Source organism: Pteropus medius, unplaced genomic scaffold (assembly GCF_902729225.1).
Source record: "Pteropus medius unplaced genomic scaffold, Ma_sr-lr_union100, whole genome shotgun sequence".
NCBI classification, from domain to species: Eukaryota; Metazoa; Chordata; class Mammalia; order Chiroptera; family Pteropodidae; genus Pteropus; species Pteropus medius.
The window spans coordinates 13896473-13921290 of NW_024347791.1; the positions used below are offsets into that span (position 1 = coordinate 13896473).

Consider the following 24818-nt stretch of genomic DNA (forward strand, 5'->3'; position numbering starts at 1 on the left):
TTTCCATAACGAAGGGCTTCTCTAGGCAGTGCATCCATCTTTTGTATGTTTATATATTTTTCTACTTACCAGAGATGTATGCTTGTGGTTTAGGTCAAGGAATTGAAATTGTAAAGGATGAGAAGTAGACTTATTGGGGGATCACTTCATAAGTTATATAAATGTCTAACCACTATGCTATACACCTGAACCTAATATAATATTGAATGTCAACTATAATTGATTTTTTTAATTTTAAAAATAAGTAAAAAAGAATATGGGTTGAGTAGTGGAGGATCTTAATGATATTAAGTAATTTCTAAGGTGGGGAGCACTGTTGATGGAATTCGTAACCCCAACGAGGCCCTGGCATTGCGGTGGAGTTTCTGAGGATGGATTTGGAAAGCAAATGTCAGCACTGTGAATATCCTTTTGCACAGAAAGGAGCCTAAGAAACTCATTCCCATCTCTTTCTCCCCAAACCTAGAACATCATAAAAATGCAGACAGCTTGCTAGATTCAAATATAAATAACAATTCTATGGACAAAATAACAGCTTGTGAAAATTAGAAAACAAAATAAAGTTGCTTACCATTTCAAAAAAAATACTGTAACTTTCAAGTTAAATTCAGAGGAGGAACCACCAAATAGATACTTTGATTTAAATGTTTCCTGCTTATTCATTTCTATATAAGAAAAAACAAAAGAAAATAAAATTAGAGTTATAAGGAGACCACATGTTTAAAAAGCAATGCATTTTGAAATGTGGGAAGATCCATCGGGAATGGTGGAAAAAAACCACAAGGACTTTTAAAATATTGGAATGAAATACTGATGAGGGCTGTGAAGTTTGCCCAGGAATTTTTTCTTGGTTATAGTGGATTTGCTGGATTGGCTCTTTTAAACATCTGTTTCAGTCTCCTTATAGTAAGAGGACGCCAAAAAGAAAATATAAATCCCAGATGTGTTTGAAGTAAGGATTCCAGACGTGATTTAGATTCTGCCAATCAAAGCTCTCAAATGACACTTGCATTCAGAACTGAGTTAACCAAGAAGCAAGGCCAAAAATGAGTGTGAGATACTCATTTTGTGGGTGAAGATTTAGCAGGATTTACATGACTCTGGGGCCATCAGTGGCCGTGATGGACTGATCCCAGGTTCCAGCTAAGGCAAGGATCATTGTGGAGTCAGTAGATGGCTCCTGGATTCCCTCCCAGGAGATGGAATTCTCCTGCCAGGCCAATTCTACAATGCGGTTCTGGGAGTCATTCCTGGGGGCCCAGTCCAGAGTCTGCTTCTACAGCTCTGGTAATAATTTTATAAATACTTTATTCCTATATTAAATTCTTTTCTAATTTCCTGTATTAAATTCTCTGCTTAAAACTGCTAAAATATTTTTTATTACTTACAGCTGATGTTTTACACAATAGTAGACTACGCCTTTGTCTATGTTTTCAGTGTAGTCATGCTGGAATTGTTTAGGGACTAAAAAGACTAAATGTATTGAAAGCTTAGCCCCGCCCCCCCAATATAATTGTTCTCTGCCTATTGTGTTCCTTTTGGAATCAGAATGAGACCACCACCTCTTTGACCTGACCTCTCTGTGCCTGAGAATAATAGTGTCTACCTCACAGAGTTATGAGAATTAAATTATGACAGTGTGTAAAGCATGTAGCACAATTCCTGGTATATGGTAAATGATCAATAAATGAGGCCTACTATTAACATTATTACCTCTGTATAACTTCTGTCATTCATAAGGATAGCTACTTGATAAAAGTTTGCATATCCTTGAGAGAAAGAACTAGGTTTTATTCATTCATCCTTCTACCTCAAGACCGTATCATAAAGCTTGACGCTTAGTCGATATTTAATGTTTCCTGAAAAACTTATTTCTAAATAAAGGGTCTATAAATTTAAAAGATTCTCAAATTTCTCAAAGTACTTTGTTCTTTTATCTTCTTTTGGGAAATTAGAATATGCCTAACCCTCTCTAGTGCCTTCCTTGTGAGGAAGAGGTGGAAGAGAATAAAAAAATCTAAAAGAAGCTTTGTATGTTACCTATTTTAGATCCAGCATTTCACGTATAATGAAAATAAGACCCAAGGCTACTATTCTGTGCTCAAGTTCACAAATCTACAAACCTACAACCAGTTCTCTATAATTCCCGTATTACACTTCTCTATGGAATCTCATTAAGTAAGGGATGATCATTAAAGTCCTATTTAGCCTCCGTAGTCTATGATTTTAACAGCCGAACTTACAAAAATTGTATCATTTTGAATGTAACACTTCAAAATATTATCGAAAACTTCCATACTTTTCTTAATGGTGTAATTGTATTTTTTTGATTACAGAAGACTGAAAATCTAAGTATCAATAATTGCACCATGATACAATACAGTGACATGTCAGAGTAATTGCAGGCCCCTGGGGACTTCTCCTCTGAAACAAAACAGTTCCCAGTGTTTAGCAGCCTTGGGTCTCCTTTTATGACTTTGTGTTCAGTTTCCTTTCTTACAAAGAGGAATTCAGCTGTTTTTTCTTGCTGCTATTAATAATCTAGTCTCGAGAAACTCTCACCAGTTTTCTAATTTTCTCCTTTTAATCTTCAAGTGTTAAGGAAATCAGGAAAATAAGCTATTATAACCAGTCAAAACAGTCAAATAAATTGACTATAAAGGAGAGTTTACGGATTTTTCTAGGGATATATAGGAAATTTAATGGGTAGACCATTGATATTCGTTGGTTAAGCCCACAGAGATCTTCCTCACCTTCTTATATTTCCATTGGAGTTTTGATAATTGAAGTGACCAGACAAGTAGCCTTAAGATATGTTAGATTAAGTATCAATTCAGAACTCTGAAGTAGCAACTAATGACAGGGTCAAATTCTGATAAATTAAATCTCTATGTAATGTAAAATGCTGTAGCCACTTCGAAAAACTTTCTGGTGATTCCTCAAAAAGTTAAGCAAGATTTATCACTTGATTCAGCAATTCCATTTCTGGTTGTATATCCAAGAGAAATAAAAACATGTCTATACAAAAACTTGCACAAGAGTGTTCATAGTATTCATTATTTATGATAACCCAAAGGTGAAAACAACCCAAATTTCCATCAACTGATGAATGGATAAATAAAATGTGGAATATCCATACGAATATTATTTGGCCATAAAAATGGATAAAGTACCAGCATATGCTACGACATGGATAAACCTTTAAAACAGTATGCTAATAAAAAAGACAGTTACAAAAGACTAAGTATTATTCCATTTATCTAAAATGTCCAGAATAGGCAAATTTATAGAGGAAAAAAAAAGTAGATTAATGATTGGCGAGGGCTGGGGGCGAGGGTGTTGTTAGGTGATTGTGGGAGTAATAGATAAAGGGTACAGAAATTTTTTTTGAGGGGGCAAAAAAATTCTAAAATTGATTGTGGTGATGGTTACACAACTCTGAATATACTAAAACCATTGAATCGTACTCTTTAAACGGGTGAAATGTGAATTATATCTCAATAAAGTTATTACCAAAAAAGTCTCCATGTAACAAAATAACCAGTCTCCAGATGAAATTCCATCAACTTCAAATAATATTTTATTCGGCAAACGTAGACAGTTCTTTTAATGTTAATTGTAAAAGGATTCTGTGTGCAATAACATTTGGGTCAGAACAAGTGTTCTTCCCAAATTGCCTAGTGGGAAATTTGACCAAATATCACCACTCCAAATTTATACTGATAAGTAGTAAACTTTCACACGAATATTTTGTGTTTCATTTAATTTATGTGTTTCATTAGGGAAGACATCACTGTCTGGAATCTTACTTACAGTGTGACGCAAACAGGATTTCTTAAATTAAAGACAGGAAGGTTCAAAAGCAGAAATGATTAATCAGCACAGAAGAATTTCTAACCTCCTAATTAACTTATAATAGTCGACTTGCTTTCCTTTCTTTTTCATTGTTACTATAGAGATCAGGGAAATATAACCACATGTGGTTTAGACGGGAAGCTTCTTACACTTTATCAGAAACAAAAGGGCAGAGGGCAGCACCTTTGAGGGGGGCAGGACTGGACACCGCGGGCCTGAGACTTGTTCTTGGTTCTGTCTGGGGTTACTGGGTGATGCTGCTGACTCATTTGTGTCTCTCAGGCCTACTTTCCCTGTTTGTTACAAGTTTTAAAATTATAACCTGGGAAAAGATGTATCAGCTTAGTGACCTCAGATATTTTTCTGAAATTTTCCACAACACGATTCTCACCTTCCTGTGTTGTTATTAAAAATTTTTTTAAAAACAAGACAGCAATATGACATTCCATTATCAAGTAAGTTTAAATAGGAGAGAAAGGGAAAAAAATTGTTAATGATTCAACCTGAACTGTCTGGAGATAAATGTATTTTAGGTGCAGTCTTTTAGATTGTTTGAAAAAATTATGCCAGGGACTAATAAGGTCTCAAAATAATTACCTGCACATTTTACTTTCATGTAAAATTGGGTATTTTTCTCCATGTGAGGAAGTTATGGCTGTGGGAAATGGTATCACAAGGAACTATTTACATGTGTGTGTGCTCATGCATGTGTGTGTCCATGTGTGCATACACACATGCATGAGCACACACACATGTAAATAGTTCATAACCTAGACACATAATATTTGTAAGAATTCAATTACTGCAACAGTGCAAGAGAGAAAATTATCGACATTATTAAGTAGTCTAAATGTTTTTTGAATAACAGGCTATTCAGAATTGTAAGATAATTAAGATAATTAAAATAAGAGGTAAAATTTGCTAATAAACTTAATATTCATGTTGATTGTTTGCAAAAAATTATTTTTAGTGGTTACTTAAATGATTTAAATTGTGATGCATACCATTTTCTAGCCTTAAACTGTCTAAGACTGGGTATCAAGCTACTAGACAGAAGCGTTCTAAGGCAGTCTCTTGATGGAAATATCAAATAGCATTGCAGCCATTTTCCATGCAGTGGAGAGAATCCATTTTCAGCTTTGATCCTAAGTATAAAGTGAATAATTTCTGACAAAATGGATTTGAAACATGTTTCTCACTGGTACAGCTCAAAGAATTCTGATCTAACAGGAAGCAGGCAGCCTTGACCCTACATCCCCATCCCAACTCCATTTCTCGCCTACAGCCCACGGTGCTGATTCCCCAGAAAAAATGCATGTGCCAAAAATTCCATGTACCTATTTGGTGAATACATGTTAAATATTCAGAATGGAGAGGAGATTTGCATCATCACACTGTCCATTATTGGGTTAGGAAACAAAAGCTGCACATGGTGCAGATTGGTTGTAAGGACCTAGATCTAGCTCAGATCACTTGTGACTCACCAAGAGGAGTACCCTCCATTAGTTACACACTAGAGGTGGCGGCTACAGTCAGTGGAAAGTTGGTGTAGCAGGACCGACTATGGCTTAGGCTCACTGTGTAGGAAGTTCCTGTTAGAGGATTCTATTCTAGCAAATGTGTTTAACAATAGCAATAGCAAATTCTTATGTTGTCTTCCAAAATCCTAAATCTGGGAGCACAGATATTGTGTAGAACTTTTATCTGATTAAGAGTTGTAGCATAGTTTGCTACTTTGCATATACTATAAATGCTAGATTGGCTGGACAGGCGGCTAAAATTGGTTAGACTACACTATGAAAAGTCTGACATTTCCTAAGAAAACATGCATTTTTCATGTTAAATCTTATATTATTTTATATCTAGACTAATTGTATCAAGAAAGTCCTATTTATTTAGGTAAATTCAAAACAGTTGGAACAGTGATTAATCCCAAGGGCTAAGTAGCATAAATAAATCAATTTATGGGCCAACTGGAAATGAGATTAAGACAGGAACCATGCATGCATTAAAAGTGAACTAATGTAAATTGAAGTGCTAAAGGTAAAATATTATTATAATAATTGAAGAATATTATGGGTTTTAATATCATTACTAACTCTGCATGATTTAACTTTAGATGCTTGCCAGTAAGAATTATGACAAATACCTATTTTTACCAAATGCAGCCTTTTCTAAAGATTATGCAAGTTTCCTTTGCTAGGGAATTTAAATGTATCGAAAAACTTATTTTTTTTGCAACTACTTGAACACAATAAAGATGTCCTTATTAATAAACTCTGCATCAATGTCACTGATGAACAACTTTTATAATTCATTGTTTATGAACCAGTAATTTAAACCCTGCTGTCTCCTTTTCAAAACTAAAATTCTGAAAAACTGTGGAGAAACAAAACATCTTTTTCCCCTTTCTTAGAGCTGAGATTAGTAACATCCTTGCACTCACGATGCAGTAAAGAATGTGATTAGGCGAAGTGGTGAGTGTGTTATCTCAGTGGATCCTCACACAAATCTGGGGAACAAACACCTACTCTTGTTTGTAGGTGAATAAGATGAACCCTCCAAATTATCTACCCTGGTTTCAGGTAGGCAATTTGCAGCTCTGCACACCTCTAACTGAAGGATCACTTTATTCTCTCTGGATTTTTGACTGCTGTGAGAATATTGTCTTAGAGTCTCATATATGGGAGAGGAGAGGAGAGGAGCAAAGAAGAGCAGAGGGGAGGGGAAAACAGAGGACAGATATTCTGGCTTCAAGCTTCTGCTTCTAGAATGTTCCTTTGTATACCACCTGATTTTGTCTCAGGCCTTCCTGGGATGGTGGGCCTTATTCTTCATATATAATTCCTTAAAAAGTGTGGTAGGCAGAATGGTGGCCTCCAAAAATATTTCTGTCTTACTTCCCAGAACCTGTAAATATTTTAGCTCCGATGGCAAAGGGGAAATAAGGTTGCACATGGAATTAAGATTACTAATAAACTGGCTTTAAAACCGGTAGGTTACCCTGGATTATCTAGGTAGGTCTAATGTAATCATAAGGTTCTTGAAGGAGGGAGGCAGAACAGTCAGAGTCAGAGAGCGATGTAAAACTCCGGCCTACTGGCTTTAGAGCTGGAGGAAGTGGCCATGAGCCAAGGAAGGGAGTCAGCCTCTTGAAGCTCGAAAAGCAGGATCCTGCCCAGAACCACTAGAAAGGAACTCTGCCAGCATCTGATTGGATTCCTATCAATCACGTTTACAAGTAATACTAGAAAAAGACGTGAAGCTTATGATAATCTCAGGAGTAACACTTTTCAAGTAAATAGAGGTAATACCTGTCAGGTAAATAAAAGTAATACAGCGTGGCAAATTTTCAAGATCTGCTTGAACCAGAGTAGCATAACTGTTGTGGGCACGGGCTTTGGAGGCTGACAGACCCGAGATCAAGGCCCCTGTGCTGCCCACCAGCTGGGCGACATTCAGCATCCATGGAGCCTTGGGAGAGTCAAAGCAGAAAGCTGGAACCCACAGGCTTCCAGTTACCACCTCACCAGGAAATCAGACATACTTACAAGAGGAACTTTGTGAGATACCTTAAAATATTTAATGTAACCATTTGTTATATCGATCACCTCCTGTTTCTTTCCTTAATCTTAAGCAGTTCCACACTCAAATGTAAGAATATCAGGATGCTCTCTATAGTGGGAGCAAAAAGAATAAGGAAGGTGGGTAGAAGGGATAAAGGTGGGAAGAGTTAAGACAAATGTGACCATTTCTATATTCAGCTATGTGAGTGGGCCCAGAAACCCAAAGAGTTGAGTTGTTGCTGGCCTCTGCTAAAAGAGAGGTAACAGGCTGAGTTTCTCGGCTTGTGGCAGTGAACCAAAGTCTGCATGCACCTGAGAAAGAGTCTTGAACACTTTGAATATCTAAATGGAGAAGTTACTCTTTGCAGGTCACATCTTCTTATGCTATCTTATTTCATCTGTTCTGAAGAATTTCTTGAACAACTGATCAGTTGAATACTATTGATATTGGGAATCTACAAAAACTAGGGGCAAAAAATCAAAGGATTAGATGAAGCCTCTTTAGTAAGTGTTTCCTGATTATAGTTGGTTGGAAGAGGTGGTAGTGAGACCATAGGAAACTGTGATGGAAACAGGACAGAAGAACTGAGGACCTTGACTCCTATGGCAGAGCTTTTGCTGAAAACAACTTGGAGGCAGCAAAGCACATACAAATTACTTTCCTGTAATTAAGGTTCAAAATGATTTTGTGAAGCCTTGAGTTAGATTCCCTGTGCCATCTTTGAGAGTCTGAGAGCTTCATATTCAAAACACTATGGTCAGATTATGCCATTTAAATGAAAATAACTGTTAAGAAATTATTTCACGTTTTGAATCCAGGTAACGTTAGATTCGGGTTGGCTTGATTGTCAGTGAGCAGAATGGATTAGCTCTCAGTGTCCAGGGCTCTGCCCTGTTGTGATTTTGGCCCTAGAGGTAAAGGTCATGGTCAACAGGAGATTATCTCTGGACTCACCTCCCATTCCCAGCAAAACAGAGGGACTCTCAGTGATGAGGGGCTAACCCTGTGAGTGGTAGGCAATACTTGTGGTCAGACGGGCAAGACCAAAGCAACAGGTAGGGACGGACTGATGGACACTAAGGCAGATGAATAATTTTTTTTACTTACCCCTCAGTATCTTTCTTTCCCATTCTCAGGATGGTCACTTCACACACTTACGACTTCTCTTAAACCCCCACACCACCTGCACTGTCACCAGGAAACCTAATCTCCTATCCCGAAAGAGAACTCATAACTTCCCGTAATTTTTCATTAAATGTAAAGTTATCTCGACCGCTCTTTTCTGGACTCGCTAGATTATGTGTCTTCCTCTCTATTGGCTCCATCTCCTCGGCTACGTACACGCTCAAAATTCTCGTGTCCTATAACGAAACATTTCCCACACAAGCCTGCCTTCTTCTGAGGCCACTGACCTCAATCTCCTCTCTCTTTCAACAATACAGTTCGTGAAAGGAAAATGTCTTTTTGCTTTCTATTTTTTCACTCCGCTTTCACTGTTTACTTCAATTTAGCTTCTGTTTCTTCCCTTCTAATGGAGCCATTCACACAAAGGTCATCTCCATCTACTTCCTGATGGCCAGATTGAATTTTCTCATCTCAGTTTTCATTGTATTTGATTTTGAAATAATTATTCAGCCACCATTTTGTCCTTGGCATTGTTTTAAGAATTGTCACATATTCTATTTAGTCTTCAACATAATCCTGTGTATTAGGTGTTTTATTCCATATTTTATAGAGAAGGAAGCAGCTTTGCTTGACACCACTAACTGCTTCTGAATTATCTTTCTCTCTTAGTTTCTATGCAACTACTTTTCCCTGGTTTTCACCTGGTGTGGGGACTGCTTGTGCTCTCTTTCCCTGCTTTCTTACCTGTGTTCATTCCTTTTCTTCTCAGTGATCCAAATCAATCTGCATCTATATCTGTGTGCTATTTCTGTGTTCTTGAGCCATATTTTCAATGGTGTCATTAATATCTCTACTGCTATAAGAAACCAAACTTAACTCATTATCATCCCATTCACATTTTCCATAAATAGCTGTGGAATCTATGTCACATTCCAGGGATTGTTTGCTGCCCTGGGGACATTCAGATGAATAAAACACTGCCCTGTCCTTGAGGACTAGGAGATGGACTTGTAAATAATTATAATATTAAATGTTGGTATTATAATAGAAGTATGAGAAGTAGATGAAGCAGCATAAGAAGGAAGCCTTTAGCTGTCTGATGACTCAAAGAAACTTTCCCAGAAGAGATGAAAACTTTTCTTTTTTTTAGGTGAGGCAATCCTTGGTTGACCTCACAGATTGCAAGGACCTTGTCAGCTTACAATTCCTTATTTTTTTAATTTTTACACCTATGGCACCTGGTCTTCCTAGGTGGTCTCCCATCCAAGTACTAACCAGGCCCAACCCTGCTTAGCTTCCGAGATCAGACTGGATTGGGCTTGTTCAGGGTGGCAAGGCCGTAGACGAGATGAAAATTTTGATATGAATTTGAAGGAGCTTTCTAGGCAGATGAGGGAGAAAAGAGACATTTAATGCAAAGGGCCCAGTTTCTGCAAATGCACAGAGATTCCAGAGAGAATTACATACCCAGGAAAGCCTATGGTTTGCTAGCTTGGATGCTTAGGGTGGGCACATGTACTGAGGTTGACACTACCACTATTTATTGAACTATTTACCTAGAAAATATTTGACTTTTTTCCCCTCAATAAATACTATCACAATCAGTATTGTTGATTCCATTTTCCATAGAACTTTTAATCCTGTCTTATCCTTCTTTTCTTCCAGTGGTCACTACCTTAGTTAAGGTTCTTATAAATTATTGTAATAATTTCTTGCTTACGATTTGAGAAAAAAACTGTCTGCATAGTTATCAAGCTCTTTACCCTGTTCAAAAACAAATATGCTTACAGATCTAGATGCTCTATTATGCTTATGTAAAATTGTGCTGGTTTTGAATTTTAAAATAGAACTAAGCAATCTTAAAAACATCAAAATAACTATTATCAATGTGAAAGCAGTGAAAAGAGAGCCACACAAATTTTTAAAAAAATCCATGGAAGCTCTTCTTGTCCTCATATTTATCAATATGGAATGATCAGTGTCAGAGTCTAGGCAGGCACAATTCTGTCAAGTAGAAGAAGACTTAATGGGATCAATGAAGATGGCTTTGAAAAGCATTTCAGGAGAAGGACATGCAATATGTTAGTAAAAGGGTTTGGAATATTACAATTAGCAAAAAAGCAATGGAAAAATGCCAGAAAAGTCAGATCTGTTTTATTAGGAGAAAAAGGGAGAAAAATAAATGGAGATGGGTGATTTATTTATGTAGTCAAGTTCCTGGCTGTGCCATGCCCTGAGATGCACCCCCCCCTTTTTTACAATTACATCAAATATTAAATTAGTTTTAGGTGTACAGCATAATGGATAGACATTATATAGTTATCTCCTTGTTATTCTAGTACCCACCTGACACTGTACATCATTATTACAATGTCATTGACTATGTTCCTTATGATGTACTTTACGTCCCTGTGCCTACCAATGTGTACTTCTGAATCCCTTCACCTTTTTCACCCAGCCCTCCAAGCTCCCACCCATCTGGTAAACATCAGTGTGTTCTCTGTTTTATGAGTCTGTTTCTGTTTTATTTGTTCATCTATTTATTTATTTATTTATTTATTTATTTATTTATTTATTTATTTATTATATTCCACATCTTAGTGAAATCATATGGTATTTGTCTTTCTCTGACTGACTTATTTCACATAGCATAATACCCTTTAGTTCCATCCATGTTGCAAAGGGTAAGAGTTTATTCTTTTTTATGGCTGAGTAATAGTCCATAGTATTTATGTAACACATTTTCTTTATCCAATTGAGATGGCTTTAACAGACTTTTTATCCTCACCTTAACAAATGGTTTCTATGCAATAATAATACTTTATTTATCTATAGCTATAGTGAATTTCAAATAGCTTTTTGTAGATTTTGTTATTATTTTAACTTTATAAAATTGTTATTATTTTTTACTTTAAACCAATTTTTATTACACAAAGGTAAACTACCGAGGCATTTTTATTAGTATTCCGTCAAATCAGGATTTTAGTGCTTACCATCATCCGAAGAGAAGTTAAGAAGCAGTCTTTCTGTGGAGAGTAAGAATGATTGTGTACAAAGTAGAATTATGATTGTTTATTTCACAAATGGAAGGAATTGCAGCAGAGCATTTGAGAGGCTTGCTCAAGATGAAAAGGGCTACTTTCAAATCAATACATCTGGAATCAGGTTGGTCATTCTGGAGCTTTTTTTATTATCTGAGCTTGACTCTTAGCAAGTACAGAGAGAACTGAAGTTATGTACCAAGATGTAGGTTTATTGAAAACTGATCTTGAAAATTTTTGAAAATCAATGTGAAATTTGCAAACAAATTCATTGTCCTAATTATTGATTATATAGTTTTATCTTCTATGAATCTGTTTGTTCAGGCACATTTTCAGTTTCATACAGTCAGCTTATTATCTTCATATTAGCAAAAATATACTCATATCTATCACAATATATATCCTGATTTAGGGATTGATAAATTTGGTCATCATATGATTTGGGATTTGGTTATCATGTAAATACTACAGGTATTGAAAGACTATTGTATTGGCTACTTTCTAATAGATCTCTTTCCTTTGTCTAGGCATTTAAAACAAATTAATACTTTTAATTCTCTCTCTCTCTCTCTCTCTATCTCTCTCAACTAGAGTGAGTATTAAAAGGAGAAAATGTGTGTGTCTCACAGTACTGGGTCCTGTTCCATGGGATGGAGTGACAGAGTTCTGGTTAGGGACTCAAAATGCCCTGCTAGAATTTTTAGATGACTTTAAACTGTTTAAAAAAATAAGAAAAAGTTAATATCAATCATTTCTTTAAATGAATTTCAGATAATTTATTATGACATGAAATCTATCTACCAAATGTAAGGTCATTCTTTAATCTTTAGGGGAAAAAAATGCTAACCAAGGTCAATGAGAGGCCTTTTGGTTCTTCCCTTTGGGCTCACTAAAATGCTCTCTGCTATGGTAGGAGGTGAAATCACTAAGGTAGCCAACAGACACAGAGGAACTCTCCAGAGCTTCTGTACTTTTCTCAAATTTAGTTATCTTTTTAGCAATGCATAATTTCAGATAATACATGCATGTTATCTAGAGTTGTTTTTTTTTTGTTGTTTGTTTGTTTGTTTTTGTAGATTGTATTGTGGGGAGGGAGTTTTTTTTTTTTTACTATTGTTTCTGTAAATCATACTAATTTAAACTATACAATAGTTTCTTCTCCTAAAATGATGATACTTGACCATGGTATGTAAAATTTTATTTAGTGATAAAATAATCCCAAATTTTTTGAGTTTGTGAGTTCATCCCTAATCCTTGAAAAGTAAAGAGTGAGAAGAATGTCAAAACTCAATCAACCACCAGGAAACAGTGACATTTCTTGAAAGGACTCAGATTTTTAAAAAGGGTATTATAACTGAAAGGTCTCTTGCATTTGGCCCCACCGATCTAACATAGCTTCTTTACTCACACACAAACACACATACATACCTTGTCTAATTCTCTAAGTATACATTCTGTAAAAATATACAATATGGTAATGACCACTGGAACAGAAGTTTTTAAAAATATTTTAGGAACAACGGGTATCCCTGGCAGGAATGTTGGGGAAGGAGCATTGGATAAAAATTCTGAATATTACACACATTTTAGGAAAGTGAATGAATTAATTTTTAGAGAATACAAATAACCTGAGAATAATTCAATTAACCAGTTGGGTTTGGAAATACAATAGAAGATTTCTTAACCGACTCTGAATTAACCACTTTGCCAGCTTAATCACCACTCTCCATTCCTTCTGTAAATCATAATAATTGATGTCCATGGCATATGAGGTGCTTGTGGCCACTCGACTACTTTCTGGCCAGCCCACATCCTTCTGCTGGTTCCAACTGAGTTATACACTTACTAAGAGTAAGCTGTGATTGCTCCCAAACCTGATAGTGACAAATGTGAGTTATACCAAAATTATTAAATACAATAATTAGTTTAAGTATCTAATTATTAGTGACTTCATTAAATATAAAGAAACCAATGAAACATAAGTTTGAAGAGTTCTGGTTTCTGTGAAACCAAAGTTGCACACTGTGGAAATACCAAAAAAGTGAATTATTTATGTAGTTCTTGCCATATTAGATGTGGCATATTAGATGTGGATAAGAACATTGTGAAAGATGGGTATATGAAGGAGATGTTTCCTCATTAAGTTTGCTTCATGAGTGTTTTTAAGTTTTTTTGCTTCATATTAAAAAATGTAAAATTAAAACTTGAGGATGATACATTACTGGTTTGGTCAAGAAAGCTGATATGGAACTCTGATCATCTGATCCATGCTTAATGAAAGCTTAATGAATGCTTAGCTCCATGTGAGAAGATTGAAAATGAACATATATTCGTATTTTTAAGTTAAAATGTTTAAGATGTATGCATTACTTGTATGCCTACTCATTTTAAGCTGGCTTTTTGATCAACTAAACAACTACTTGTTTCAATCACGTTAGAGGACCATCTACCTCACCCAGCTTAAAATCAATGTTCTGTAAATGAACAACTAATAAACACTTGGCAAAACTTCTTCATGGGATTTGTAAGTTTCGTTAAGATGCCTGGGGGAAAGAGATTAGGAATCTCAGGGGACAGAAAGCTAATAATATTGCTGCCATCACAATGCAAAGAGAATGATTATTTTCAGAATTTAATAAACAGGGGCATAAAGATAACTTTAATCAAAATAATTGTAAATCCTGAGACTTTTTTTAAAAGCTGGAAAGGAAGAAACATAGAGAAAAACAAATCTTAAAACGCAAGACTTACGCTTACAGGAAAGAGGGAAAGGATCAGAAAAACAAGTGGGGGAGAGAGAGAAAGAGAGGGAGGGAGGGAGGGAGAGAGAGAGAGAGAGATTGAGAGAGAGAGAGAGAGAATATATCAGAAAAAGGAAGAGAAAGAAAGAGGACAAGAAAATGCATGTCCACATATTCTTAAAGATTCAGCTTGGTTCTCGATTTTTCTGTTTTTGTTTGTTCTGTTAGAAATCTATCTGTTTACTCAAGACTGGGTACAGCAGCTATTGACCTTTTCAGCTAAATTACTGTTAACATTTTTAATGGAGTCTGAGCACACAAATTATAAACCATCTAACAATATAAGGAAATTCATGATTCTATGAGCCATTTCTTATTCTCTCATCAATCTAAAACAGCAAAAGGGTCTATCTTTGTAATAGGTTAAGTTCTCTGGGAAATAGTCACTGAGATGGAGATTAGTGTGTTGACCATTTATTAGGGAACATTGCCATTATGGAAGGGAAGAGAAGAAAACAAGACTGGACAGAGGGAGCAGTTGGACTGTGGTTTAATCACAAAAAAGCCTGCAAGGGATCCAGGACTTCACACTACCTCAATGATCCCCTCAGCGATAAGAGTGTGATGTGGATAAAACAGTTCTCTGGCTGAAGGCAATTCCTGGAGACTACTGAGGGCTGAGAGATGTCAGCTGGCAATATTCTTGGCTATTGAGGGCAAAGCCCTTCAGTCCTAAAGGCCATACAGCATGCATAACAATCTCAATGTTCTATTTTGGGATTAGTGCAGGTTAATGGGGAAATCATAGTCATTGGAGATGGACATACCTGGGTTTCAATAGTATTTACAAGTGGTGTGGTCTCGGACAGGCTATTTCACTTCATATGATCTGCTTCCTCAGTTTAAACTCCAGATATAATATCTACCACACAGATTTTGGGTGGGGGGAGGATGAAAGGAATCAATTCTTATAAAAGACTGGCAGATAGTAGGTGCTCAGTAAATATTGGCTTCCTCCTATCGTTCTCCAATAGACCAAAGGGCTCTATTTATACAATATATTTTTCACCTGGGCATTTTTCTCTACACACTCCCTATTCCACTTGCCATTTGGAGAAGAAAATTAACAATATTTTCCAAGCTATGTATTTTAACATGTTACTTTTTAGGCTGCTAAGGAAAAACATATATACAAAAATTTTCTAACTAAAGTAAATTTTATTTGTTTCAGCATAGGAAAAAAGCTAAATTAAAGAAATAGCCTTTTTCCTTTTATCCACTGAAATCAGAGAGAGATAGAGAAGGAGGGAAGAGAGATAGAGAAAGACAGACAGACAGACAGACACAGAACATAGGGAGAGACAGATCAGAGACACACAGAGAGTGTTCTGTTAACACTTAAGATGTTTTATAATCTCCTTTTTAATCTCAGGGTTCTAGGGCTTGTGGCATATTACGCCATCAAGCAACATTCCTTCCTCAAAGGAACTTGAGTCTGTATTAGCAACCTGATACTTCTTATAGCCCAGTTGAACTTGAAACATAGAGTATTACAGTGGTTCTGAAAGTTTGGTCTCTGAGCCTCATCTGGGAAATTGTTAGAGAAGTAAATTCACAGGTCCTAATCCAGATCTATTGAATCAGAAGCTCCAGAGGTGGTATCCAGCAATCTGTGTTTCAACAAGTCTACCAGCTGACTTAGTACATACTAAAGTTTGATACTATAGTAGTGTATCAGTTAGCGTCCCAGCAGAAAACAGATGTCATATTTAAATTAAGATAATTTAAGCAAGGTTTAATGAAATTATTTATAAAGGTTGGTGAAGGTATGAGAGAAGCACAAAAGATAGAAGAGTCTCGTGGAGCTTGTAATAACAAAGCTGTTACATCATCCTTAGATTTGGAGGGAGGAGGGGAGGAAGAGCTTACTGGAACCAAAAATAAGAACATCTTGTGGAGATGATATTTTGAAAGCAGCTGAAACTTCTAGGACACAGCCTAAGTCACTGTTGTCCCACAAGAGAGAGCTTTCTCTTTCCTGTTTTCAGTTGGAGCTTTCCACTGGCTGAATCCAACCAGAAGCTAGAAGGCGATGGGTCCCATTGATTTCTTATTCATGTAGTTCAGACTCTCAGAATGGAAAGCAGGATGGGGAAGGGCAGAAGTCAGTCTAAATGGGCAAATGGAAGATATTCAATACAAGTAATAATCCTAAATGTCAAAATTAATTTTTATTTATTTAAAATGTCTGCCTCCCTTAATCTTATTTTTCTAAGCAGTTATTTTTTTTACTTAACTTTAGAAATAATTATCTTGCAACTCCCTAAAGATACCCTTTGTTTTTATTTTTTAAATTATTATTGGCAAGAATCTGAAAAATATGTGAAATTCTTGAGGCTAGTAATAAACTCGGGTTCAGATAGTATCATTTTTCTCTTTTCCTGGTGCTTATCTTTATAGGCATTGCTTCATTTTAAAGTAAAAATATGCCTGTAAGGCAAAAATGAAAGTATTAGTAAGGATGTAAAGCCATGGGAACTTTCTACATTGCTGATGTATAGTGGCACAAAAATTTTGGAAGCCAGTTTTATTATATTATCTAAAAAACTTGAACCAACCTAGCAATTCCACTCTTTGATTTATACTAGATTAACTCACACTCATGTAAAATTAATAAGAACTGTAATAACTAGAAAATTAACACAACCTAAAAGTTCATCAAAAGTAAATTGTTGATCAAAAATAATAAATTCATTGTATATTCATAACAAAGAATTGCCACAGAAATAAACTGAAGTTAATCACATCACCATGGATAAACCTCTCAAAAGCCTTTTTAAATAAAAGATACAAGTCAACAAATTATATATAATATGATTTAATTTACATAAAGTTCATAATTAGACAAAACTAAGCAATATATCATTTACGGATGCATCTATATGTGGTAACATTACCAAGAAACAAGGCGCAGTTATCACGAAAGTCAGAATCTGGTTATACATGGTTAAATAAGTGGTTATACATTGCAAAGTGGTTGAAATACAAAGGGCATTTAAATTCAAGTTGGCATGGGGATCAATTTGTACCTTTGGGGTATTTCACCTTGATGAAGGTACACACTTAATGTGTTAATGTCAAGTTTTTCTGGTTCTTGTGCTACACCTGAACCTGATATTGGGATGATACCTTGTCTACTGCACTTCCTGGAAATAAACTGCCCCTTTGATTAACAACTATTTCCATTTCATATTTTTTACCCTCTTTGCTGGTCTTATTTCCTTTTGGAAACTGACTTCCAGAAAAAGAGCCACTCTGATTTCCCACCAGTAATTAAATAAATCAGACCAGTTCAAGTATATTTTTATTCAAATAACAGAGTTCTCACAATTATCACAACAAAAATTTTATAAGTAAATTTTCAAACACATGGAAAATTTGAGACAATGTATAATGAATCTCCATGCACTTCTCACCCAGTTTCAACAATTATTAACATTTTCCAAAACATTTTCTTCTTATAATGAAATTTAGATTTTAATAAACAACATTGACTTTCCCAAGTGCTAGTTTGTATATAGAAGTAGAATGCACATACTTTAAAATTTAATGGATTTGAAATATGTTTCAGTTCATTGCTTACATCACTTCTGTGATTTGGAGCACTTTTAGTTATTTTTTTATGTAGTAGAATAAATTGCATTTTTAATAGTATTTCATATAGTTGCCTGAGGTAACACATTCTCACACTGAATTATAATTCAGTAAGAAAATATATTATTTTTTCCTAAAGACAGACATCAGTGTCCTGGATGGAATTAGGATTTGCCTAGAATTTAAAATTATTAATTGGCTGATGTTCAATAGTTTCTAATAGGTAATAGTTAAGTTATAACCATTAACAGAGGAAAAATTTTATTTTTTTCTAAGTGTAGACATTTTCACTCATGTTATGTTAATTTTATACCTTTGGATTGTTAGATAACAGATATTGTATTACCACATAATAATAGCAACAGAACCTTTCCTCTAAGTCTAAATACTAGTAACTGGTTTTAATTACAAGAAAGGGAAAGAAATGCTCCACTCTCCCCCTACAGATGGTATGCTGCAGAAGAATGAAGGAGAGCAAACATGAATCTTTAAAAGAATTTTAAAGTTTTAATCACAACAGTAGTGAGGATGTACCCAGGGTGGAGGTGATGGTCGACGTTCTGCTCAGGCGGAGGAATATTCTTAGCCGACCGGGACCAGAACGGAGAATTACACTGGGCTCTAAGCTTCACTCCTCTTTAAAGAGCCACATTAATAACCATGCGATTATGGTTCTATGTAAGATAATAATTCTCTAATTCAGCAAAACATGGAACACAAACTGTCCACATTCCAAGTCCTGAAATCTTGCCGAATCATTCTAATGCAAAGTCCTCTTTTCTGTGTTACACACATCAGTTAAATTAATGCTACCTGTTGTTACAAACAAGCTCCAATACGTATAATAGCTCAAACATGATAGAAGTTTACTTCTTACACAACTCCTAAAATTGGTGTTTCATATATATATATATATATATATATATATATATATATATATATACACATACATATATATGTATATATATATATGTGTATATATATACGTGTATATATATACGTGTATATATATATGTATATTTAGGTGAGGCAACTCTTGGTTGACCTCACAGATTGCAAGGACCTTGTCAGCTTACAATTCTTATTTTTTTACTTTTTTTATGCCTACGGCACCTGGTCTTCCTAGGTGGTCTCCCATCCAAGTACTAACCAAGCTCAACCCTGCTTAGCTTAGCTTCCAAGATCAGATGGGATCGAGCTTGTTCAGGGTGGCATGGCCATAGACCTAAAATTGATGTTTCTAATTGATAGATAACTCTTGTCCATGTGGTGTTTCAGGGTTCTGGGTTTGTTCCATTTTGTGACTTTGTCATCTTTAGCACATGACTTCCAAGGCCACTGTGTTTATTTCATCAAGCTCGCAACTGGGGAAAGGGCTTGGAGGAGTTTTTATGGGCTAAGCCTGAGGCTGGCCCTCTTCACTTCTATATCTAGATTGTATTGGCTAGAATTAAGTCACGCGGCTACATACAGCCTTAGTGAGTAGTACAAAAGGGAGAGGAAATGGGTTCTGTGGACAGCTGGGCATCTTCAGCCACAATTATACAGTTATTTCTCTGTGTCTATAGGGTACAGGTATTTTCCACTTATGTATACATGGGGGCTTTTCATGAGGAAGCCTGGCCATGGCCTGCTATGCAATAAAGTTAAGATATTCATTCAACTTTATATAATTAGTTCCCCACGGCTTTTGATGTCAAGGACTAATAACATCTAATTCTTTTCGTAGAAATTGTTACATTTAAGGAAGAAATAGAAAGGGCACTAATTTTGGAGAACTAATGTAGCAGCTTAATATTTGCTCATTAGAGTCCATCATTGCCAACAGATTTTGTTCTTTGAAATAATTTTCATAATTACTTGACTAAATTTCTCCATGAAAATAAATGGTGACAATTAACTCAAATTTTGCTTTAGGATGTAGGTAATTAGTGAGCCTGTGTTTTCCAAATGTCTCTGTCATGAGGGCAGAGACGAGAATTCTAAATTCTTTCCTTACAAAAGGGCAGCACTAAAGTATATACAGAGACTGATGTTTAGAATTATGAAATCTGAATGGCACACAGACACTCAATTTCCACATGATCTTAAAACAGTCATTTCATTGTTCTTTATACCAGTGATCCTATTTACAAAATATCTCTTACAGCTATGTTCCAAGGATCATATTGGGATAATACGTATAAAAATACTTTTGAAAATATAAAGTTGCTGTCTGAGTTCTAGGTGATATTTCTTCACATTTTTGAGTTACCATTAAAGGTTGATAAAAGGAACAAAAATAACACTCTCATTAAACAGAGACCACTAACTCAGCCCCTGAGTTTTTTTGAGGAGGAGTTAATTCTGGCTGTCTTCTGAATGCTACTTGGCAATGCCTTAAAATTGCTGCTGTGCTGCACTGAAAGCATGAGGGATGGTCTTGTTGTCTCTGCCCTGCCCCAGGACTTGACTCCTTCTGGAAGTATGGGTTTGTTTTATAATCATGAACAGAGGAATTAGTTCTCCTGAGTAAATACCCTTTCTGTGAAGGTGCACAGAAACCCAGCCTCACTTTGTGCTTTGAGAGACAGTTGCCAACAGGAATGTGAACACTTGAACTTAAACTTGGACATAGAGACACGTTCAAAAATAAGAATCATTAGTCTGGAGTTAATAATAAAAAGAAAAACTTCTTCATTCTTATTGAGCAGAGCTCTACCTACCTCTGAGTAAAACAATTTAATAATTTTCCTTCTGAGAATCATTTTTCTATTGATCTTTTACATAAACAAATATATCTTTTTTTTTTTTTTGGCCTCAAGGAAAAATCCGATCAGAGAAATAATATGTCTTAATGGACTAATATTTGAAAAATGATTTAAAATATTAGAGTATAACAACTCCTTTTTATGCTTCATAAAATACCCAAATATCCTTAAAATTATCCCTGTTTAATCTCCTTAAAAATCTTTGAGTTTATATTATTAGATAGTTAGGTAAAACAACTCTACTTAACAAGATTTAGAGAAATTTTTGCTTTTGATACAATAACATTTTATAAAAAAGGATTAATAACTGGCTTGGCTTAGGAATTAAGACTGTTCACAGCATTATAAGCAGAAGCAGTAAAAGGAACTGCAGAGCTTAAAAAATTAATGTAATGAGAAATATTTTGTGTTGACTTTGCCTTTGGCCTTTCTTTCCTAATATTAGTACAGCTAACTTCCAGCTCTCAATTGGTATAAAGCACCTGCTACAGCCACTTTAACCTTTTCGGCAGCTGGTTCTTGAGTACCAACTGTGTGCCAGGCACTGTGTAAGTCACCAAGTTCTTGGCACTGTAGGAAATTGCAGAGACCATTTTAACTTGAAGTTTGAAAATCTCACAATGCTCTGAGGGGCAGCATCAATCCTTGAGAACTGAAAAAAGAAAAAAATTCTCCTAAGTTAAAGAGAATGTGATGATGCCAAACTATTGCCCCAACTATTTCCTTAAAAAAAGAAAAGAATGATTCAAAATTTAAGAAACTGCCATGAGGATTGTGTCCTTCAACCACCGATATTTTTGAAACCAATATTATTAACCATCAACATCATTGCTGATATAGCTTTCATAAAAGTTAATAGTTTAGAAATAATAGCTAACAGTTAAATGTCATGACATAAATTATAGAAGCTGTGTAGACTTCCAAATTTTCTTTCTCAAGCTAGCTGAACCATTCCATTGAAAGGAAAAGAAAAAGATACACATTCAACCTGTACATATGTTTCCCTTTAGGCAAAATGTCATATAAATTGAGATTAATCAAATGTATACCTAATTCTGGTGTCTCCTTGCACTATAACGGCCCAAAATTATTGTTTCAAAAAGAAAAAAAGGTTAATTCTGACCTTTTTAGCTGTGATTTTAATTTTATATGATTTTTAATTTCAATTTGGAGAATTATATTGAAAATTATCCCAATATCCATTACCTATTCCAATATTCAGAAATTATATTATTTCTAACTTCAGTAGCTAACGTTTATGTTCTCCTTTTTGACATCTGTAATCAGTTGCATTATGAGACTTGTCGGCAATACTAACAATGAGTCAAGGTCATGTATTAGCCTCTGTTCCTGTAATCTAGTATTGACTGAGACAAGAGATCCTTAAAAGACTTGAACTAACTGTCTACCTCTTAGGAACTCCTGCTTTCCTCCCCATATTGGCTGTCCTGGGAGTTTCACAGTAGGAATTCAGCCTCCTGCTGTGATCAGAGGTAATAGGCACTCAGTTCTCATTCAATGGTATGAGTAAAACACATCTTGGGAACTCCTAATAATTACTGCCTGTGGAGAGTAGATTGTGATAAGATGATCCTTCCATTAGCTTACTTCCCACAGGATCCTTTCATCATCACATTTTTGATGATCTTAACCTCCATCCTCCTATAGTCACCCACTCTAGTGATCAAGACTTCAGGTCTTCTTGTCCTAGTTATTAATGCCCTCCTATAATGGACAATGAACTTTCTGGCTTTTATTTAAGACTAATCCCTCCACGATTACCATTTTTATCTGCTCTAAAATTGCTCTTAAAATGACTATTCTTCCCTTCTGCATTGTCAACTTTTCCTTCCTAATGCAGCATATACAAATGCAGTAAAATCTCTAATCAAAAAAATTAATGATTCTGCCCCTTGAGAGTAGAGCTTCTTCAGTTGCTGTCATATTTCTCTGCTCCTCTTTGTGGCAAAACATCTTTAAAAGGTGATGATGTCCATTTCCTTATCTAATACTCTCTTATCCTACTCCAGTCCCCATCACTACACTGCTCTTTTCAAGTCTCAGTGACTTCTGTGTTACCCGACACTGTGATCAATTCTCCGTCCTCATTTAGCCTGGCCCCTCACTGTCATTTGGCATTATTGATCCCTCCCTCCCTCCTGGAACACCTCCATACCACTCTTACAGAGCATCACTCGTTTTTCTTCTTACTTGTTTTCTGCTTCTTATCAGTCTCCTTTTTATTTTCTTTTCCTCTTCCTACACCTAATGCTAGAAAACAACGGGGCTCAGTCCTCAATTGTCTTTTATTTTCTGTACTTATTCCCAGGATGATTTCATTCTTTACCAATAGACTTTAGAAATCATTTATATGCTTAACTTCCAAATTCATATCTCCAGCCCAGACCTTTTTGTTAAGTTTGATTTGAATAGCTGTCTATTTAATCCCTATACATGGATGTCTAATACCTTAAACTTAGCATGTGCGAATTATACTTTGTATTTTCTCTCCTCTCTTCCCTAAACTTGCTTTTTCCTCAAAACACCCCAAGTCGTTAAATAGAACCGCTATTTATGAGCTAAAGTTTCTGTTAAAAAGACCAGTTGTGGCAGAGTGGTGTAACGTGATTGGATGCTCTAATTTATTTATTTGTATTCGGCTAGGCACCAGCTTCTTAATTACCCTCCAGCCATGTTACGCTCTTAACTAAAAGTTGCATCTGTGGAAGAAATCAAACACTTCAACAATGTGATAAACTCTAAATTGTCATTGTTTGATATGTAATCAATAGTGCATCATGGAACTAATTCCCATTGATCACTACTTTGCTCTGGTCTAGCCTGTGTTCTACCTAAAACGTGTGTGTGACCAGGTGATAAGTTACAGTCCAGAGAGCTAAGAGACAATTAATTTAAATACTGAGTTAAACCAAGGAATTATAAATGGCTCCAGGGGCATGTTGTGGGGGGTTTTGTTTTCGTTTATTGCTCTTTTTTAGCATTTCCTTTTCTCTCTGAACTCCTCTTTATAGAAGCTTTGTTTTTCTGTTTAAACGTTCACATTTTGTATAGTTTTCAGACTCAGAACCAATCCTAGTTCCTCTCAGCCCTATACATTATTCTTTGTACAAATCAATTTGCCATTGTATTTAACAAGGTATGTATTTATTTATCACCTATCTTGTTTTTTAAAGGATTTAAGAGATCTTAGTCTAAAAGTCTGTGAAGACCATATTGATCACGAGAGCTTTTTGTGTTGTATATATTTTGTTTTGTTTTGTCTACTTGCTTTGCCACTAGCTTTTAGCATGCCAAATAGCTTTTTGGACTCTTCATCTGCCACATCAAAGTAATAACAGGCTCTTTCAGCAATAAAAAAAAAAAAAAATTAAATGCTTAAAAAACATTTGGAAAATATATAACACTCTAGATATACATTTTAATCTTTTGATGATATTGGAAGGGAAAAAGTACCTTAGAAATTTTTCTTGTTTATTTAATTTTGATCTTTACTTTGTAAAATTGAAGAACTAATCATATTTTGTATGTAAGCCAAATGAAAATCCTTGCATATTTATGGATATTGAAGCCTAGCTAATTTTTCTTTTACTTTGCTATGTTTATTAAGCAACATGTTAAACTTTACTTAAACAACTTTATACAGCAAGTTGCTATGTAGAATGAAGAATTCCCAAATGTAAAAAGAAGCACAGTTCCATTCTCCAAAGGGCTTAATCTAGGGAAAAGGATTCACATAAGCAACTGTACTATGTTATATTTCCACAAAAAAACTTGGTTTAGGCCTAAATATTTCTCCAACTGGATTCTATGTATTATCAGGGATCTTCTAACTCCCTATAAGATATTTTAAATTTTACGTTGTAATTTTAAAATGATTTGAAAATATTAATATCATCCTCTTTGAGATCATTTGGATGACTCTCATGTAACCAAGAACTGCTGTAGACTTAAAATATGTCTGCGTTTGCGTTTTTGATCAAGTTGGCATCCTAAAGTGACAGGTTATTATTTTTTTTAATGCATTGATAAGCTTGCCTTGTTGCTGTTAACTTCCTAATGTCAAA

At 35.3% G+C, this 24818-nt stretch overlaps 2 pseudogenes; both read right to left on the minus strand.

Moving 5' to 3' along the window:
* Window positions 1-9773: 9773 nt before the first annotated feature.
* On the minus strand, window positions 9774-9892 carry LOC120615350 (uncharacterized; annotated as a pseudogene).
* A 9192-nt stretch (window positions 9893-19084) lies between these two features.
* Window positions 19085-19208, minus strand: LOC120615168 (uncharacterized; annotated as a pseudogene).
* Between the last annotated feature and the right edge of the window lie 5610 nt (window positions 19209-24818).